The following is a 21,077-nucleotide window of genomic DNA, read 5'->3' as shown; positions in this document are numbered from 1 at the left end:
CTTTTCTATATTAAAGTACAGCAGTAGTTTTACAGGAACACTAAGAAGTTAAGTGACTTACTTAGTGAAAGGACAGACAATATGATTTTTGGGTTCTGATTCCTAGTATCCCTTGCTCTAACCACTAACCAAAACAAAATTCAACAGAAAGTCTCAACCTTGTTATTTGTTGTCAGTTTTATGAGAACGGCTAGAGACTTGAGTTTTTTGGATAAATGAAGTCAAAGTCAGTTACCCAAACTTTCCCTTTCAAATTTAAGAATGCTGGGAGGGGAGGGAGGAGAAATTAGTGGCAGCTGGGAAAGGCCTGGTAAGGAGGAGAATGGTACCTTGGGAAATTCTAGGTTGAAATGGGTAAGAAGAGAATTGTTGAAGCAGGAGATGTAGCTAGGCTAGTACGTGGGTGGGGGACGCAGAAGTAGAAGCAGAGAGGATCTGGTAGATGGAAGGACCACGAGTAGCTGCAAGCCAGCCTGTAGGCTACACACTGGATGCATATAGCTGAACAAGCAACAGGAGCTGCCTGTAGCATGGCAGGAGAGCTGCAGTCTTCATACGTGAAGGCGTTCCCAACATGCCATTAAAAAGGATTAAAGGTTAAAACTTTCTAGCATAATCATTAATGCTAAACATCACTTGGTCACAAGTTTTGTCAGCAGATTGCTAGGAAACAGCAATAGAACTGCAGCAGCGATAGAGACACGAACACCATTCAATAGCAAATATTTAGAACAATGACAGGTACTTACCTCAAAACATGTTAGAAAGGTTAGTAAATATTCATTTAGCTATATAAATCCCTTTCAGTAAGCAGGTGTGACAGGTTCCATAACAGATAGAGAACTTGTGCTGCATTAGCCAGCATTCCTCCCCACCCCTCTTGGTTTCCTGTCCTTTTACCTCCATTTGAGAGGTCAGATATTCCCTTATCTCCCACACACTCCCTCATCCAAGCCTTTATTTTTTTTTTAAAAATTGAATTCTAATTTATCCCTTCTCATGTTATATCTTCCCTCATCATTTACAACCCAATGCTGATGGATCAAACTCAACAATCTGAGCTCTCTCTTAGTGTAAGCTGTTAACATAGTGCGTACGTGGCCTTCCGCCAGCACATGGGGGGAAGGTGGTCAGAGTCCTCACAGACAATATGACTGGGATGTATTATGTCAACAGACGGGGGGCATGCGTTCCCGGACCTTATGCCAGGAAGCCCAGCTCCTGTGAGAGTTCTGTATAGCCCACAACATCCTCCTGCAGGCCTTTTACCTGCCTGGCAAGAGCAACACGCTCGCAGATCACCTGAGCAGGGTTTTCTCCCAACAGCACGAGTGGTCCCTGCACAGGGAGGTGGCCAGGTGGATCTTCCTAGAGTGGGGCACTCCCCAGGTAGACCTGTTCACCACTGCCCAGAATTGCCTGTGTCCACGATTCTGCTCCAGGGCGGGAGAGGGCGAGGGTGCGATATTGGATGAGTTCCTGCTCCAAAGGTCGGGGCCCCTGTTCTACGCCTTCCCGCCCTTACCCCTGATAGGCAGGGTCCTACAGAAGGTGAAGTCAGATGGGGTGCGGATTATCCTCATAGCCCCGGACTGGGCCCGTCAACATTGGTACAAGACCCTACTGCAACTCTTAGCGGACCCCCCTCGCAGGCTGCCGCTCTGCCTGGACCTCCTCTCGCAGGAGGAAGGTTGTCTCCTCCACCCCAACCTGGCCGCGCTCCACTTGACAGCGTGGCTGCTCCGTGGTTGAATGAGGAGGAAGGGAGATGTTCTGAGGATGTGAGACAGGTCCTGCTGGAGAGTAGGAAACCCTCCACACTTCGAACCTACCTGGCCAAATGGTATCGGTTCTCCACGTGGGCGAGGGATGGGGCTCCTCTCCCTCCTCCACATCTATCCAGCTTGTCCTGGATTATCTCCTGTCCCTTAGGACCAAAGGGCTGGCGCCCTCCTCGACCAGGGTGCACCTAGCGGCCATTTTAGCTTTCCACCCGCTGGTGCAGGGCCACTCAGTGTTTTCACATCACATGACGTCCCGGTTTCTAAAAGGGTTAGATCGTGCATTCCCTTATGCCAGACCCCTGGTCCCGCTCTGGGACCTGAACCTAATGCTCTCCCGCCTCACAGGGCCTCCTTTCGAGCCTCTACGTGTTCCCACTTATCATGGAAAGTGGCGTTCTTAGTGGCTATCGCCTCAGCCTGCCGGGTCTCGGAGCTCAGGGCCCTGACCTCTGACCCACCATATACGGTCTTCCATAAGGCCAAGGTTCAGCTGCGCCCTCAGCCCACCTTTTGCCGAAGGTAGTCTCGGCTTTTCACATGGATCAGGATATTTTCCTCCCGGTCCTCTGTCCTAAGCCTCTGTCCTACTTGCTAATGGAGCAGGTAATTGAGGAAATCATCTGCAAACACTTGGAAGGTGGTAAGATGATAGGGAACAGCCAGCATGGATTTGTAAAGAACAAATAATGTCAAACCAATCTAAGGGCTTGTCTATACTTATGCGCTGGTTCGGCGGCAGGCAATCGAACTTCTGGGTTCGATTTATCGCGTCTTGTCTGGACGCGATAAATCGAACTCAGAAGTGCTCCCCGTCGACTCCGGTAATCCTGCTCGCCGCGAGGAGTACGCGGAGTCGATGGGGGGAGCCTGCCTGCTGGGTCTGGACCGCGGTAAGTTCGAACTAAGGTACGTCGACTTCAGCTACGTTATTCACGTAGCTGAAATTGCGTACCTTAGTTCGATTTGGGGGTTTAGTGTAGACCAAGCCTAATAGCTTTCTTTGATAGGATAACGAGTCTTGTGGATAAGGGAGAAGCTGTGGATGTGGTATACCTAGACTTTAGTAAGGCATTCGACACGATATCGCATGATATTCTTATCGATAAACTAGGCAAATACAATTTAGATGGGGCTACTATAAGGTAGGTGCATAACTGGCTGGATAACCGTACTCAGAGAGTTATTATTAATGGTTCCCAATCCTGCTGGAAAGGCATAACAAGTGGGGTTCCGCAGGGGTCTGTTTTGGGACCGGCTCTGTTCAATATCTTCATTAACGACTTAGATATTGGCATAGAAAGTGCGCTTATTAAGTCTGCGGATGATACCAAACTGGGAGGGATTGCAACTGCTTTGGAGGACAGGGTCATAATTCAAAATGATCTGGACAAATTGGAGAAATGGTCTGAGGTAAACAGGATGAAGTTTAACAAAGACAAATGCAAAGTGCTCCACTTAGGAAGGAAAAATCAGTTTCACAAACGCAGAATGGGGAGAGACTGTCTAGGAAGGAGTACGGCAGAAAGGGATCTAGGGATTATAGTGGACCACAAGCTAAATATGAGTCAACAGTGTGATGCTGTTGCAAAAAAAGCAAACGTGATTCTGGGATGTATTAACAGGTGTGTTGTGAGCAAGACACGAGAAGTCATTCTTCCCCTCTACTCTGCTCTGGTTAGGCCTCAGCTGGAGTATTGTGTCCAGTTCTGGGCACCGCATTTCAAGAAAGATGTGGAGAAATTCGAGAGGGTCCAAAGAAGAGCAACAAGAATGATTAAAGGTCTTGAGAACATGACCTATGAAGGAAGGCTGAAAGAATTGGGTTTGTTTAGTTTGGAAAAGAGAAGACTGAGAGGGGACATGATAGCAGTTTTCAGGTATCTAAAAGGGTGTCATAAGGAAGAGGGAGAAAACTTGTTCACCTTAGCCTCTAAGGATAGAACAAGAAGCAATGGGCTTAAACTGCAGCAAGGGAGGTCTAGGTTGGACATTAGGAAAAAGTTCCTAACTGTCAGGGTGGTTAAACATTGGAATAAACTGACAAGGGAGGTTGTGGAATCTCCATCTCTGGAGATATTTAAGAGTAGGTTAGATAAATGTCTATCAGGGATGGTCTAGACAATATTTGGTCCTGCCATGCGGGCAGGGGACTGGACGATGACCTCTCGAGGTCCCTTCCAGTGCTAGAATCTATGAATCTATGATCTTTTACACAAACCTCCTGGATCAGGCTGTCAAACAAAAACCATATTCTTCGTAATTCAATCATTATGTCTAAGCAGCATTAAACATGGAGGATGTATCTCATGCTGCTCTAAAAGCTATTACATATTCCTTACTTCTGAGCATTCTATCTTCCCATCTAGACTAGCAAAGGAACTCTCCATAAAATATACAGCTTTTGCAATGTATATCAATCATCTCTCCAGAACAGTAACAGGATTCAGCTATGAAGATCAGCAACCCATTCTCCGGTTTCCAACTTCTCAGTCAGTAGTCTACTAACTTCAAGCAAAAACTCTACATCAGCTGTATCCCACCCTAACTCTTTTTTGTTGAGCACAACCAACTACCCAGATATGTACATTTTCCTTCCCTGACTTTTGCCCAAAAGATGCCCCATACTGCAGTCTGCTATTGATTCCAATTGGTGTGTGTCATAATTAGACAATTAGACTGCTGTCCTGGGACATTCTATCACAATAGCATATTGTAATAATATAGAGATTATTCTGGCTCTAATTAAACAGCTGATTTTAAAATGTCTGATTACCCGTTACATAGCACTCAAATTTTACCTTTAATGGTCTTGTGAATTTTTACCAAACAATATAATCGAAAGTTTGTCTGACATTTTTGTGGACAGAGATCTTGTGTTATAGTATTTTGTAAAGATCTTCATAGAAGTTATCATATAATTTCCACTAAAGTCTTGCTGACAGATGAAGTTACATTTGACAAACTACTGAAGCCACTGAACACAGCTGCTTTTGACTATTTGCTCTTGACTTGTTTTAGCTCTGGCAAAATAAACTTGACAGTTTTAAGAACTTCAGAACCTATACACTCACAAGAACACAAACATAACCCATCTTGAAATACTCAATTTGTTATCTATTAATTTATTAATAGGGTAGAGTTGTGGAATGCTTGTTTTATTAAATTCTGATTCATCTTAAATGACTTTTTAAATGTGTCCTACAGAAAACAAAAACACTAAAAACAAAGACAAGAAGAACTTTTTCTGGAATCAATCAAGTTAAAAAACACAAGCTAAAACTGAAGTTGACATCTGAGCAAAGTTCAGTTGAATTTTTAAATATTTAAAGTAACATTGAGACTGGGTAAATACCAGTTTGACTCACATAAAGATTCACCAATTATCAGTTTACTGTAAGACAGAACCTGCCAAAGCTTCAAAAATAAGATTTTAATTAAAACTGCTTTAAAATATTATAGAAAATACATGACAAGAAATGCTTCTCATCCTGTGAAATTTCAGAATGCTGCAATAAGCAAAATGGGGGCAGCACTTAACTATTCATTGGAGACTTCTCAAGGTACTCAGCCTAAGATATACTGATATACGGGGACAGGAACCCAAAGAAAAACATTGTACTCAACCTCCAGTAGCACCTAATGCTGTCTGAACTTTTAGAAAGGCAATGTCCCAAGCTTCAAGCTACTCTAGGAAAAAGACTCGAGGCTGACATTATATGGGAAGGACCCACACTGTTGAAACACACACACACCCCCTTTGGCCCTGACCCGACAGACACCAACTATTCTAGCGATGGGCCACTCTGCTCCTGACTCACTGTATTCTTAGATACTACAGCAGATACAATTATTTACTCCTGGGGGAATTCTGCACCACTACATAATGCAATATTTGTGCAGAATTAATGCTCTGTGCATAATTTCCTTTTTCCCCTGCAGAATTGGTGCTAAAGAGCTACTGGCCGCCACTAGGGTAGTTGTGACTGTCTGAGCTGGGGGTGCACCCCATGGCTGGGCTCTGGGAGGTGGGGTGCAGGTGTCTGGGACAGGGAGGGGACCAGCTGGGCTCAGGGGCGGGGGATACGCAGCTGGGCTTTGGAAGGGAGGGATAGCTCAGTGCTTTGAGGGGAGGAATAGCTCAGTGGTTTGAGCATTGGCCTGCTAAACCCAGGGTTGAGTTCAATCCTTGAGGGGGCCACTTAGGGATCTGGGGCAAAAATCAGTACTTGGTCCTGCTAGTGAAGGCAGGGGGCTGGACTTGATGACCTTTCAAGGTCCCATCCAGTTCTAGGAGATGGGATATCTCCATTAATTTAATTTTTTTATTTAAAAGGGGAGGGTGCAGAGCCAGGAAGGGGCAGCAAAACCAGAACTGGGTTGCACTAAGGGTTTCTTCAACTCTACTCCTGGGGGAAATCTTTTTTTGTTGTTGTCTGCTGATAGGTATTTTGAAATAAATTACCAAAATAATTGAAACTGGCTTGATTATATAGTGTTATTTTGACAAATAAAATATGCAGTATTTTGAAATATTGTGCACAGAATTTTTAATTTGTTGGTGCAGAATTCCCTCAGGAGTAAGAATTGCAATGTGAAACTCCTGTAATATGCAGGTATGAGGAGATGAAATACAAATGAATGGCAAGTTTTGTTTTTGGTTAAATTAGATTTTTAGTAAGTTTTGTGGCGTTTTATTGAAATATTGGTTTTGTACTGCATAAATATTCGACAGCTGACCACTCCATAATTTTAAAGTTTGTGTTTAATAGCATAGTGAAAATGGTGTTTGGAAAGTCAGGTAAGCGGTAGATTTTCTCAGTGGATAACATCCCACTAGAAAGCTGGCTAAAGTGAGGTGAAATAATTTTCATGTTACCTTTACCTTCTAGAGTTGAATATTTAGGCTAGAATTTTCAGAGGAGCCTAATAGAGTTAGGCACCAAACTCCTATTGGCTTTCATTAAGTCCTTTAAAAATCCCAACCTTAATGCAATTATTATTTGTATTACCATAGCACCTAAGATCCCTATTCATGGGCCAGGAAGACCACATTCTGCTGGGGACCATACAACTAGACCAAAACGATTGTGCCTGCCCCAAGATGTTTACAGTCTAAGTAATAATTCCTGGCACCACCCTGCATGCATACATTATCCTACAGTTATTTTATCTTATGTATTATGGCATCACCTGGAGGCTCCTGACCAGGACAGGGGTCCCATTAATAGCTACTGTACACACAAAGCTACTATAGTCTCACACTATATAGGTACGGTGTTCCAAAATCCATTCCAGGCATACATTCTCCTCCTATCCCACCCACCCCTACACACAAAAACACTTATTCCACCATACTCCCCTCATCTGCAGGCATGTAGGGCATTAAGAGCATGATTTGCCCCTAAACACACACACAAAATAAAGTTGTTTGGGCAAATAGGTAAGTGAGGAAAACCCTGTAAAAATGGCTATTGATAAAGGCGGATTGAGTATAAGACCTTGCATCATTCAGCCAAAAGAGAATGCACTTTTTTTTTTTATTAAGAAAAATATTGCAAGAAAACAAGCAAGAAAGGGAGAAAAGAAAAATCCTTTCTGAGCAACTTGCTAATGAAAAGTTGATTTATACTTAGGACTGAGTGATTATTAAAACTCTCCACTGGTAAAATGTATTTCCAGTAGGGTACAGAGTATGGGTGTGTACAAGTGCAGCGTTACTGGTATTTTTTTCTAATTAAATATTCCTGTTATTGATATTATAGGCTAAGAATTCACTGTTCTAGGAACTGCCTTTTTATCCTTTTTCTTCACTCACTGACTACACTTATTTTCTGCCCTGTTAAATCAATATTTTTAATAAGTGTTTACTAAGTTATTCCAGCAATGTGGCTGAGGCACAACTTAACATTTGGAACCCCAGAAAGAGAGTCATAAGGAAGTGAATCAATGGGTTCTACAAATGACATAATAGGCTATCACTGTTCTGTTTAGTTGTGCCAATCAGATTAGATAAGGCTGAGATAAGAGCAGACATATACTTATTCTTTAATTAGAAACTACAGAAGGGAAATGTTACAAAACAGTCTTATACTGTGCAATTTTTCTTTAAAACATATAACAGCAAAGCTAGTAAACACATAAAGGTTTCAATCTTGTTCTCACAGATATCTAAAATAAATAAGAGAAACTTGATCTAAATAGAGATATCCCATCCCCCCTCATATAGCTCAGTGGTTTGAGCATTGGCCTGCTAAACCCAGGGTTGTGAGTTCAGTCCTTGAGGGGGCCACTTGGGGATCTGGGGCACAATCAGTACTTGGTCCTGCTAGCGAAGGCAGGGGGCTGGACTCAATGACCTTTCAAGGTCCCTTCCAGTTCTAGGAGATGGGATATCTCCATTTAAAAAAAAAAAAAAAAAAAAAAAAAAAAAAAAAAAAAAAAAAAAAAAAAAAAAAAAAAAAACTTACCATAAAATATCCACAACAGTCTAACATCTTGATCTAAATACAAATTCTACCTTCATCTGATACACCTATAAAGACCAAGTCAATTTTTTTGGCCCAAGAGATCTGGACATAGTATGCACAACCTTCATTTTAAGAGTATTAAAATAGGTAGGAACTGATATGTGCAATTCCTGAGGTACTTAGCCTGTGCAACCATGGTGAACACTGAACTAAAACACCAAGTGGAAAGAGAGGGCCAAAAGTGATTTAGCAGCGTGTACCTATGTTGGGAACCTTTGTGTCTCGGTTTAATTTCTGTATGTCTCGAATACACAAGTGGATACTAAGGCCTGGTCTACACAAGTAAGTTTTACGTACATGGCCATGTCTGTCAGGATGATTCCCCCCCACCCCCACCAGCAAAGCTCTGCAGCAAAAGCTCTAGTGTAGGCACAGTTGTACCAGCAAAAGCTTTTGTCACTATAGCTTATTTTATGCCACTTGAGGAATTGGTTTATACCAGTAGAGCGGTCTCTCCAGTAGAGAGTTAGTCAGGACAGCTCTCTTGGTATATCCATACTATGGATACAATTGTGTTATGGTAAAATTAGTCAAAATGCATGGAGCAGCCATGGTAAAAATGTACAAAAATCAGGCTTTGGTCAGGGCACGACTGAAGTCCAAGCCCTGCTGCAGGGAGCTGAAGCCCGAGCCAAAGTCATGGGGATCTGTTAAAGTCACAGAATCTGTGACCAAATCATTTCCTTAATCCATACCAACAAACCTATGTTACAAAGACTGAGGGCAGGATAAACATACTAGTTTTCCCACTATGTGCTACACTGCAAGGTCCTTTAAATTGACAAGAATAAAACAATTCACAGGCAACTTTTTTTTTTTGGCCAACCAATCAGAGACTAGCATTACATTAAATGCTACTCTGTTTCATTACGGCTGGAGCATGGTAGTATCTGCTGTAATTATGTAAAACAATTTCCATTAAATCCCTCTCCCCCACATTATTACATGCTCAGCTTCCTGAGAAAATACACAACAGCCTTTTGGGCTGAATTTTCCATGTTTGGCCTCTTGTATTTCCTGACAATTTTTATTTTAATTATATAACCTTTAACATGGCTGATAAAACACACTCGATGTAATGGTAAACAAATTTTACACAAGTATTTCCTGATATACGGCAGCCTTTATTATTTCCAGGTTTTCTGTTGGCGGAGGACCACTCAAGACATTTTTTATACTGGCTTCTTTTAGGGATTTTATTTATATATAGACATTTCACTGTATCTACTACCATTGCATCTAAGTGCTGTATTTGGTAATAAAAATACAATGAGATCTGTCTAGAACAGTGGTTTTCAAACTGTGGGTCAGGACCCTGTTTTAATGGGGTTGCCAGGGCTGGCATTAGACTTGCTGAGGCCTGGGGCCAAAGCTGAAAGCCGAGGGTTACAGCTCAGATTACAGGCCCCCCACCTTGGGCTGAAGCCCTTGAGCTTCGGCTTTGGACCCTCCACCAGGGAGGTGGGGCTCAGGTGGGCAAGCTCAGGCTTCAGTCCCTGCTCCTGGGGTTGTGTAGTAATTTGTGTTATCAGAAAGGGGGTCACGGTGAAAAGTAGTTTGAGAACCCCTGGGCTAGAAGGGTAAGACAATTCACCATCCTACTCAGGTTTAACCATTGGTTGCTACTTTTGAATCACATGGCCCTTAACGTCTACTAGTTCTTCCATCTTATTCCTTCCCTAGTCATGTTTTAATTTATCATAATCCTGATCTCTGAAGTACTCTCTCCACCTAAGCAGGAAAACCAAGAGGGTTTAAGTAAGAGAGGAAGACAAAGGGAGAAAGAAGAGACAAGAGTTTAACAACCTGGAAGTGCAGCAAGCTTAAGAATACTGATCTTTGGACGGACTACCAAAATTCTGTTTGTGTAAAAAAATTTCCACCACCATATAATTTCACATTGGGTGTAGGTGTGTGAATGATTCCCACCCATTTTCCCCTAATGAAAGCTTTCCAGATCAATAAAAGACCTCATTACTTGTATTAAAGTTATTCAGTGATATGGTACATTCCTCCATTAAAAAATACATATATTTGCCTAATAATTCCAAACTAACAAGACTTGAGACAGGTACTATACTTCATATTCTAGTCCCTAAAACAGAGACTTTTAAAGAAGGTATGACAAACATGAAAATTTAAATGTCACTTCTGTCAAATCTTGAAAACTCAAAACCAAGAAGAGTTAAGGAAAATATAATTTTTCCTCTATAGAGTGGTAGCTTTTAAGTATATTTAATCAATTTTAAAAGTGTTACACAATTATTTGCCCTACCTTAAATAGATACCATACAGCAGCCATCAGCAACCTTTGGCACGCGGCTCGCCAGGTGAGCCCCCGGCGGGCTGGACCGGTTTGTTTACCTGCCGCATCTGCAGGTTCGGACGATCGCTGCTCCTACTGGCCACAGTTCACCATCCCAGGGCAATGGGGGCTGTGGGAAGCGGCGCGGGCCACAACATGTGCTAGCTGCTGCTTCCTGCCACCCCCATTGGCCTGGAGCGACGAACCACGGCCAGTGGGAGCCACAATCGGCTGAACCTGCGGACGCGGAAGGTAAACAAACCAGCCTGGCCTGCCAGGGGGCTTACCTTGGCGAGCCGCGTGCCAAAAGTTGCCGATCCCTGCCATACAGAATTAAGTGCACACATGACTAGAAATCAGATCTAGTTATTATAATGCCTAGAACTAAGGCATATCACTTGATACCCCAAATTCACCACCATTTATTTTCATTAGCTTTAAAAAAAAAAAAAAAAAAACCACCATATATTGTGCTGTAATACTGAGAAGAAGAAAAAACATACCCATTTGTTACAAAAGTCCAGTCTGAAAAATAAACATTGCTTATTAAGACAAAGTAAAATAAAGAAACCTTTGCCAAAAAGGTTAGTGGTGACAATTAGAATGTATAGCAATTAAAGCATACATGAAACAACGAAACAGTGCCCTAGCAGTGAGTGCGCCCCATGACACGTGCCCCCTTGAGGTGAGGAAACATAGTACAAGGGATATAGCAGTAATATGAAAATAAGGCATAATTCAGGCTGAATACTTCAGCAATTCGGGGGGGGGGGGGGGGGGGAAAGCTTCCTGACAGGGAGAATCATTAGCCAGTGGAATTGTGTAGCCTATTTAAGAGGAACTAGACAGGACTTTTGTAACTGCATAATAGGAACAATCCTGCATAGGCAGAAGAATGGACCAGACAATCTCTTTCCATCTCTAGTTCCATGATTTTGTGATCCAAGACTTCCTTTTTAATACAGTTATCAATTAAATCAGTATATTTTATACATTTTAACAGTGAAGAATTTAATTTAGGGCATTGTAAGACAATAAAATTGTTAAGTTGTCTTTCACAAATATACTTACACAATCACATGCCTCTGCATTTTAACTTAGGAATATTTTATTCTTTATAGCCATGACGATATCCAAATTGGTATCCTTCTGATATAAGCTACAAAAGTGGCATTTAAATCTAACAAAACAAAAGACTAGTATACTAAGGATATGCGTGTGTTTATGTTGAGGAGAGTTGCAAGCACATATTCCTGCACCAGATAAGACAATACTTCTGAAACAAATCCACATGAACAACAAAGAGTTTGAAATTAACTGGCTGAGAGCAGTTACTGTAGGAAGGACAAGAAATCTAACAACAACAAATCTGAAGCCTTTTCCCATATCCTTCAACCAGTTTTTTTCCATCTGAGCACATTAGACTAGTCCTGAAGGAAGGTGGGCAAAACAGCTTGGCGAGGAAAGCTACATGACATAAGATCCACCCTTCTCTCCCTGATGCAAATCATCTTCTGCTATCACAGTTGGCTTCTTGAAAGGCACCCACATTCCCTTGTACATATCTGCTGGCCAGCTCAGGCAGCTACCCAATCGTCACCCTCAATTTCATGTCCCTGCTCACAACACTGAAGTTCAACCATGGGTCTCACCAGTTGATACATGATGCCTTCTGTTGAGCTGAAGCAATGGGAAGAAGAAGAGTAGCAAACAGTTAACGCAAGAAACAAACAGGAAAAAAAAAAGACTACAAGCAGGAAAAGGGCAGAAAGGAATGTTGGGGAAAGATTGTGGCAACTGTTCTGAAGCCATAGCACAAGAATATGTGGTGGCAGGGGAGCTGCCATCCAAACTAACACAGAAGTGTTGGGAATCATTGCTCCAGTCCCTAAGCTACAGGCCACAGGTCACTGATCACCTCTGACATATTCAAGAAACAGCAACTACAGCTCTAAAAGAAAGCCAGAGCACTCTGGCAAGCAGCCACTAGTTAGAAAAAAAGAGAAGGAACTAAGTAATACAACACTTGCTAATGTTTAACCATTCAAGAAGTTTAGAGACTTCCATTGCAACATTGTTATTTACAAACATTTGAATAAAGCAAATATTATGCCTTAAGTAGCTCCTAAAGGTAGCAAGATTTTCCTCATCATTCAGCTATTTCATCAACTATGATTTATGACTGTTCTGGTTTCCGTGGATTTTTATTTATTTTTTTTTAAATATAAAATTTCTGTTCCGTATTTCTCAGACAGTTTACGAAATGCTGTTTAAGTCATTTACCACAGTTTGAGGATATACATTTAGAAGCAGAAATATCTGGATCTTGAAAGAAACTGTGCCACTGAACTCAACACGCTGATTTACAGACAAATATAAAATACTAACAGTGTACCTTAAAAAAAACAAAACAACAAAAAAAACCACTTGTCTGAAGTTCTACTAACTATTAATCCAAGATCATTGTGACCGGAAAAGAATTCGAGGAAAATACTCAAAAATGTGCACTTCATTTTGTGCACCTAACAGCACTCTGTAGTCAGTTACACTATTTCCTCTTTACAATCAGATTCCCTGTTGCAACCTTTTAGATACAGGACAAAGTGACTAAACTAAACTGGCAAAAGGATCGAGGGACACAAACAGCATCTGAAACGCTACTTTTAATTCTAGATTTGACATTGACTATCCTTTTAAGACTGGACATAACTATTCAAAATAAGCGGTAAAGAATTTGCACTTCTACGTTAAATGTTACAGACATGTTGCATAGTGACCCGAAAAGGAATCTTAATATTAAAAAGTGTTGATATATTTAAAGCCTAATGGGGTAATAAAATGCATCAATAGCAAGAATGAAAGTCAAAAACAGCAGCATTATTATACAAGTTATTCCACAGATCCCAGTTAAAATAATATGCTGAATGTTGGCCACCCACAGAAATAACAGTATACTGTTACACCAGCAGGGTTAAATATATGGCACCCATGGTAGCATCTGACTTTTTTTTTTTTATTAAATGTTTCTCTCATTGGAGAAAAGTCTATAAATTGACCAATCAGGTGACTAACCACTACTACATCAATTCATTTGACTACACCCTATTTCACAATAACTCCTCTGGGCTAGCACTCCATTACTGTTCAGAAATATTAGAAGACAAGGAAAGAAAACTGGAGAACTCATCCATACTGATGAGGCATTCAACCACTAGAGGAGAAAATATAAGTTAAAAAACAGAACTGGAAATTTGGACAAACCTATTTCACTTCAGAGATTAACATGCATCTACTGAGGTAAACAGTACTTTTAACTGACATGATGGAAGCAAGACAAGGCACATTATCATATGGATATTACAGACACTCAGATATTTTCATGATAAACCAAGAGACTGAAAGATACAGTAGTTAACAAAGGAGGTGAGCCTGGGAAATTTAAAGGCCCCACACTTCTTGTGTCAAGCACCTTTTCACTAACCAGTAGATCTTATGAACACACTGTGTATTCAGTTATTTTGGACTGGATTGGAAGCATTGCTACTTTATTACCCTTGAATTTAATATATTGGCTCAAAACTATGTTATAATTAGTCATCTTTTCGTTCCTATAACTGAATGAATATAGGAACTGAAAATGTAACCATTTGTGTTATAGTTATTAAAGCATTTTGTGCTTTTTGTTAATAGAAAAGGGAGAACATTGTCCTGACTTCAAGGAATATTGTTTAAGTTGTTGTACCCTGTTTAGCCAAAGGGGCAATAAATTATCACCAAGTGGCTTTGAACAACAAACATCACCTACTGGTTCAGAAGGAAGATTTGATTGTGGCTCAGCTAATAAGCCAGAAACTCTGCCTTCCTCCTACCCCAACCATTACCACAAAATAAAAATAAAACCCACACAACAACAAAAAACTGTTCAATATGAACGAAGCCACAGACTAGGCCTCCCCACCACTCCTCTGCCTGATCCATCCCTAGAACTGCTCAGTGCCTAAAACACACAGCAAAGTGGAAGGAACAAAGCACTGACGTCAATTACTGGAGGATTAAATCTAACTGCCAGGAGAGGAAGAGGAGGCGGCCTCATTAGCAAAACCACCACCAAGAAAAACCTAACAACCTATAGCCACATTTACCCAGAGCCATGTCAGTTTTATTTTCTCGAAAAGAGGGAATGCCAGCACATCTGAGTAGAGATTATGTGTATGGCCACACATCTACCCAACCGTGAATGTTGGGGGGAGGGGGGGGGGGTAAGGAGGCTTGCTCATCTTCATGTATTAATCTAGACAGCATAGGGGCTGATGCCTCTTTTAGCAGGTCACATCTGACATGAAAGAGGCCATCCAGAGCTGAAGGGGACGGAGGGTGGGGGAAGCAAGGAGTGGGTGGAAGTTTACAAAGAGACCAAGAGGAGGCTCCGTCCATGAGGAAGAGGTTACTAAAACTGAAGGGGCAACAGAAAGAGTTTCAAGCGGGGGAACATAGTTGGAAAAGGCAGGTGGGGGGGGGGAGGATAAAGAGTAAGGGGGGGCAGATACGGGGAACTGGGGAGACGCTATGGCCCCCTCAAGGGGAAGGCGGATTCCGGGGAACTCTTACCCATGCTCGGGGACGGAAGGGAGGCAGATGTTCCCCCTCCCTCCGCCCAAGCCCGGGTACCTCCAATGGAAGGAGGAAGAGGACACAGTCCCACCGCCAGCGAACAGGCCTTGTCCAGACAGACACCCGGGAGCCCCCGCCTCCAGCCCCAGGGAGCGAGACCGAGCCGGAGCGGCCCCGCTTACCTCCGTTCGCTGCTCCGCTAGGCCCGGACCATTTCCCGGCTGCCGCCGCCGGCCCGTCGGGCGGGAGACGAGGAGGCCCAAAGGGGACGGAGGAGCCGCCCCTGAGTCAGCGACAGCCAGCAGGAGAAGGGGGCCGAGGCGCGGCCAGGACCCGGGGGATGGGGGCGGGGAGGGCAGGGCCCGGAGCCGGGCACAAAGACCAGGCCCGAGGAGCGGGCTCGGGCCCCGAGATGGGGGCCCCGGGGGGAGGGAAGGCAGGACCCGGAGGGGCGGGGGAGCTCCGGGAGCGGGTCACAGGCGGGGGGAGATGGCGACGGCGGCTCCCCGGGGGTCCCGCCGCTCCATTGCGGGCTGGGCTGGGTGTGCGGCTGGGTCCCGGTGCGTCCCGGCAGTGTCGGGTCCCGCTGGCTGGCTCCTCAGACAGCGACTCCAGCCCAGCTCCTCCCGCAGCCGGGCATTCGGATTACCCAGCAGACATCGCGCTCGCACAGCCCCGCCGCCGGCCACGTGACCCCCAGGCCGGGCCTTGGGAACCCAGCACGTGACCCGGGCGAAGGCAACAGAGACACGCTCCTTCTCAAGGGAAGGCGCGAGATCCCGCCACGTGATAGGGGCAGAGCGAAGGGGAGGAGTTTAGGCTCCCCCTGCCGGAGAAGAGGTGCCCTCTTGATGTGCTGCTGTCCTCAGATGCAGTTGCCAACCTAAAAATTGGAGGCTGTCCAGGCTTGGCCGCTGCCCATCCAGAACACTTAGTGCTCCTCTCTGGCAGACACCAGGCAATGCAGAATGCACTGCCCCGCAACCTGAACTCTACCCCCTGGCCCTGGTAAGAGCCACCACTGATTGCCTCTATGTTTCAGACACGGCTGCCCTGTTGTAAGCACTGACTAAATAAACAGGTCATTTTATGGGGTGTATCCCCCCAAATTGCATCTTCTCTGACATCTATATGTTCCCCAACTGCCCTTCACAGTATGAGGGCTATCTGTACCGACTGATGCAGGGATTAGAGGGCAGAAGTAGCGCAGGTGATGTTCCACAGGGGAATCATTAAGGTTGGTAACAGCTGGCAGCAGTTTATGCAGAGTGGATGAAGTGATCAAGGATAGGCTAGACCAGGGCTAGGCAACCTATGGCACGCGTGCCGAAGGTGGCACACGAGCCGATTTTCAGTGGCACTCACACGCCCAGGTCCTGCCCACCGGTCCGGGAGCTCTGCATTTTAATTGAATTTTAAGTGAAGCTTCTTAAACGTTTTAAAAACCTTATTTACTTTCCATACAATAATTGTTTAATTATATATTATAGACTTGTAGAAAGAGACCTTCTAAAAACATGCAAATGTATTACTGGCACACGAAACCTTAAATTAGAGTGAATAAATGAAGACTCGGCACCCCACTTCAGAAAGGCTGCCAACCCCTAGGATTGACATACTGTACATAGCTGCCATTCATACATACCACCCTAAATGCAACTCCTGCTTTTGTGAGGACAGTCTGACAGTTTTTCCTACTGTACCTCTGTGCTGCAACCTCACAGAACTATATAGCATCTGAAAGCATAGGGTTACATCAATCAGGGAAGGTTGGAGCATCATTCAATAGGGGCACAGTTAAGGTTATAGGGCAGGGCTGGTGCATACATATCTCTATATTTACTGGATTTTAGTGGTTTAAGTATCAGTGAACTTGCTAGTGTAGAAGAGTAGGAGGCAGTGCTAGTCAACCTTGACTCTATATTAGTGAAGTTTTTGGGTAGTGAATAGATGGCAGTCTTAAAATGAAGAGTTAACAGGACGTTAGGAATTTGTCAACATCTGTGAGATGTATTTCCTGGTCTGATGCCTGAGATTAGACTTGAAATACACTTGTGGCTGAATAACAACTTGTGACAAGTATATCAGCTGTTGTTGGCTTTGTTTCTTTCTTGGGTTTCTTCCTTTGATCTTTGTGCAATAATTATTTACCAAAACTGTAGTTAATAGTTTGAAGGAAGGACTCCCCCCATTATTTGTCAAAAGATTACATGTAGTTTTAGACTCCTTTTACATACTTACACATGTATACATTTAACTTCAAAATAAGATTCATCTTAGCTATTATATAGCACTTTTTAGCAGATCTCAAAATGCTTTAACTAAAAGTTACTAGAGGACCAGCTCATTACCTACTTATGTCATATCTACTTAGGTTCTGTGGGTCAAGAACTGGGTGAAGCAGTCACTTAACACATCAGTGAAAACATGGATCCAAAATCCCTCCCCTTCACCATCCTCACCATTCAGATTCAGATTCCATACCCACATATGCAGGAGTACTTCAGGTCTGCCAACCCAGGATGAATTTAATCTAGGAGGCATATGGCACAGGAGAAAAGTCCTTAAGATAACCTCTGCTCTTGACTTCTTTCCACTTAAAATCTCAAATATAATATTAAACTTATTTTTTACATAGATTAACAGGGTATTGCTTATAGCATTATTCCTATACTTGCCAGTTCAGACATTAAGTGAATTCATGGCCGCAGCAGCATAATCTAGGTACACACATCACTTTAGCATCTGAGCATCTGTCCCTTTGAAATACTGTAGGCATGAGATTTAAATAGAGGTTTTTTTTCTTCATTTAGTAATTCTGTCCTTGTAATCCTGACCCATCTACAACTGCTTTCTGATTTTATACAGTTGTGTGCTACTCAGATGAGGTCCTAGTGTTTAAATATTTATGCTTAGCATGTTACATTGTTGAACGCACAGAAAAGGATGGACCCTCTTCCTGTTGAGACTGTTAATTACACTATGTTTGTAAACCATCTTAAGATCCTCTCATGAAAGGCACTAGAAAAAGCCAATCCATCATCATCAATGCATGAATTACCAGAGCTTATTGGAGTATTTGCTATAATGCTGCTGTTCTTGGACTACCCATATTCCTTGGTGTAATCTATTTTAAAACTGTTTTTCTGTATTTCCTTTTTTTCCCCAATTCAGCTAACAAAGTGTTTTGTTTCCTATGACATTTTATTACATGCATATTAAAACAAATCCATCTAGAATTCCACACAAATTGTTGCTACTCTGGACATAAGGGCCACTCAGAATGTTATGGCACCAGCAGGGATAGAATTCAATTCTCCTGCTGCAAAAGCACAGGCCCCCTACTCCTTGAGCTAAAGGACAAACACAGTTGGGAGGTAGGCGTACAGCTGTGCATGTCTGATTCCAACTAACAGGGAACAAAAGTGTAGATACATACTAGCCAGCTAATTACAGTACTTTAAAACAGCAGTCTTTATTTAGACACTAGGTGGTTAGGTCTATACCCCTGCACAGAAGGTAACTGTGGCCTGCAGGAACTTCTGCACTAGTCTGGCATAAACATAACAGCTAACTTATAATTAAAAGGAGGAGCATATTAGCCACAGTGGTTACTGCAACGTCAAGGCTCTGAAGCATCTTTAGTACTGCTCAATATCCCAGGGGAGGATTCAATCTCTATTCCAGCTCATAAAAATCCCCCCCTCTCAACCCAACAATTATGGTTGTGTACAGATCCTGAATTTTCCTTTCTTCCTTCACATTCATGGTAAGGTTGGTTATATGGCTACAGGTCTTTTTGTTTTTTTTTAAAACATAAACATACAGAGCATTTGTACGTAGGCTCAAAATTTCAACTTTGTGTGGATTTACCAGTATTGTGTCCTGCTAATACAGATTGCAAGAAGAGGCTCTTTCAGAGTCCTCTTCCTTACTGCGTAAGGTCTTACATTTTAAACAGTTCCTAGTCCTGCTTTTTGTTTGTTTTTAAAGAATACTGAAGCGGAGTTCCAGGCCTTTGACTTCATGTCAGTGAGATTAAGACCTCTGCCAATGAGTATGATCCAATATTTATTTCTTCATTTAAAAAATAAATAAAATCAACAGGTGCCCCTCCAGTGTTCCAGTGGCAGCAGTCCAGCACAATAGCATTTTTCAGTAAATGTTATCTTAAGCTCCAGAATCTAACTTTTCATTTAAAATTAAATTATGTCTCTATCCCGTACAGTTGCAAAGACCCCTCAAATCGTGAGCAGAATGTAAAAAGATAAGAACGGATGCCCAAGTCTACTGCCAGCCTGACACAATAACTCTGAGACAACGGCATTTCAACAGGGTATTGAATCTGAGGCTTTATTATAATTTAAATATCAACATTATTCAAAAATACTATCAAGGAGGAAACAAAATCCTAATTGCCTGAAAATTTTGTAACATCTATAGTCAAATGTAACCCTGTAGGTTCCTATAACTTGAAAGTGCTTGCAAAGAAAATAAATCTGTTTTTGCAGTTTATTTACTTTGTGCATTTAATAGCACTTTGTGTATACGCAGTTTCTCCTTTGATGAAAATACCATTATAAACATCAACAGAGGAGCAAAAAAAAGCTGGAAGCATTTTTAAATTTGCTGTCTGATTTTTTTTTTTTAAGTTTTCACTTTGACAGAATATCACTTTTAAATCCTTCATTTTTCAAAAAATCAAGTTGATTATTTTACTGGTGATCAAGCCATACAAGAAAGTTCAGGGTAAATTAACTTGTGAAGATCTGCACAAGCCGCTTTGAGTGGCATCTCAAGTGAGAGGAGAACAGGGCTTGGGAGAATATTTTTTTTTGGATAAACTCAGTTTGACCCATGAATGAGGATAGGATGTTCAGTATAATTTAATTTAAGAAGTTCACTTTAAAAAAAGAGAGAAATTCCAATTTATAAGTGAAAATCCCATCTACAAATCCATCTCACATACAGCCCTCTTACATGATCTCAGTTAGGGCACCAAAAATCTAAGTCCAGCTCTCACAAATGTTTGATTTAATAAAACTCCAAACAAGAAAATCAAGTTGCCTGTGCCTTTTGTTTTTCCACCCATCAGCAATGTTTCCCCTTGAAATATGATACTTCTCCTCAGGCTATTCTTCCACTAGACTGCATCAATTGCTTCAGTTCAATTAGCAATGGCAGTTTTACTTGTAATGGGGAGGCATTAAATTGAGCCAGTTTAAAGCAGTACAGGTCTCAATAACTACTGAGTAAATGTAACAATTTCTAGTTAGTAATCTTTGTAAATTAATGATCATTTGTGCCTAATTTAGAGCTTTGGAAGATGGTGATTAAAGAAATACCTTTCCTTGTAGAATCAAAGTGAAATAAAGGATCCTTTTAATAGCAAATGAGGAGTTGAGCTAGTAAGAGTTGGATGGCTGAAAGCTCTGGTCAAGCTGGCGGGTTTTGCCCTCTAAGATAAAAACGGCTGGGGATAAATAAAACAGAATGGAGCATGGATTTAAAATTAAGCAGAAATATCACATCTAAGAGCAAGTGATCTAAACTAAATAAATTAAAATAAATAAATAAAAAGCCACTATGTTTCTGGCTATAAAATATTGGAAGAAGTTCCTTTCATGGCCTATCACTTAATCACTGCTGAATGATATAAAGTGTCCTGAGAAACAGCGTACTGTCTCCTTAGACCTCCCAGCTCAGGGACCAATAAACCAGAAGTTAAACATAGGTTTTCTTAATCTCTTTAGCAGTTGTATTGTTTCGTCTTATCTCCTGCAGACAGCTTCTTGGATCGCCAAGTATGCCCATTTTCTAAAGTTATTGTCCTCAGTCTCTACCATATCA

At 42.2% G+C, this 21,077-nt stretch overlaps 1 protein-coding gene across 5 annotated transcripts in view; it reads right to left on the bottom strand.

Moving 5' to 3' along the window:
• The window catches only part of AFF4 (ALF transcription elongation factor 4), an 80,718-nt gene extending 64,878 nt beyond the window's left edge, over positions 1–15,840 (bottom strand). For 2 of the 5 annotated variants that reach the window (XM_065555908.1, XM_065555910.1), the window contains exon 1: positions 15,410–15,840. The gene's annotated coding sequence lies outside the window, so the exon portion shown is untranslated. The remainder of the gene's footprint in view (positions 1–15,409) is intronic. The other 3 variants (XM_065555911.1, XM_042850871.2, XM_065555909.1) reach the window with 2 other exon arrangements.
• Between the last annotated feature and the right edge of the window lie 5,237 nt (positions 15,841–21,077).

This window comes from Chrysemys picta, chromosome 8 (genome assembly GCF_011386835.1).
Source record: "Chrysemys picta bellii isolate R12L10 chromosome 8, ASM1138683v2, whole genome shotgun sequence".
In the NCBI taxonomy this organism is placed as follows: Eukaryota; Metazoa; Chordata; order Testudines; family Emydidae; genus Chrysemys; species Chrysemys picta.
The sequence above is the reverse complement of the archived record's forward strand: the minus strand, read 5'-3'. Positions and strand labels throughout refer to the sequence as shown.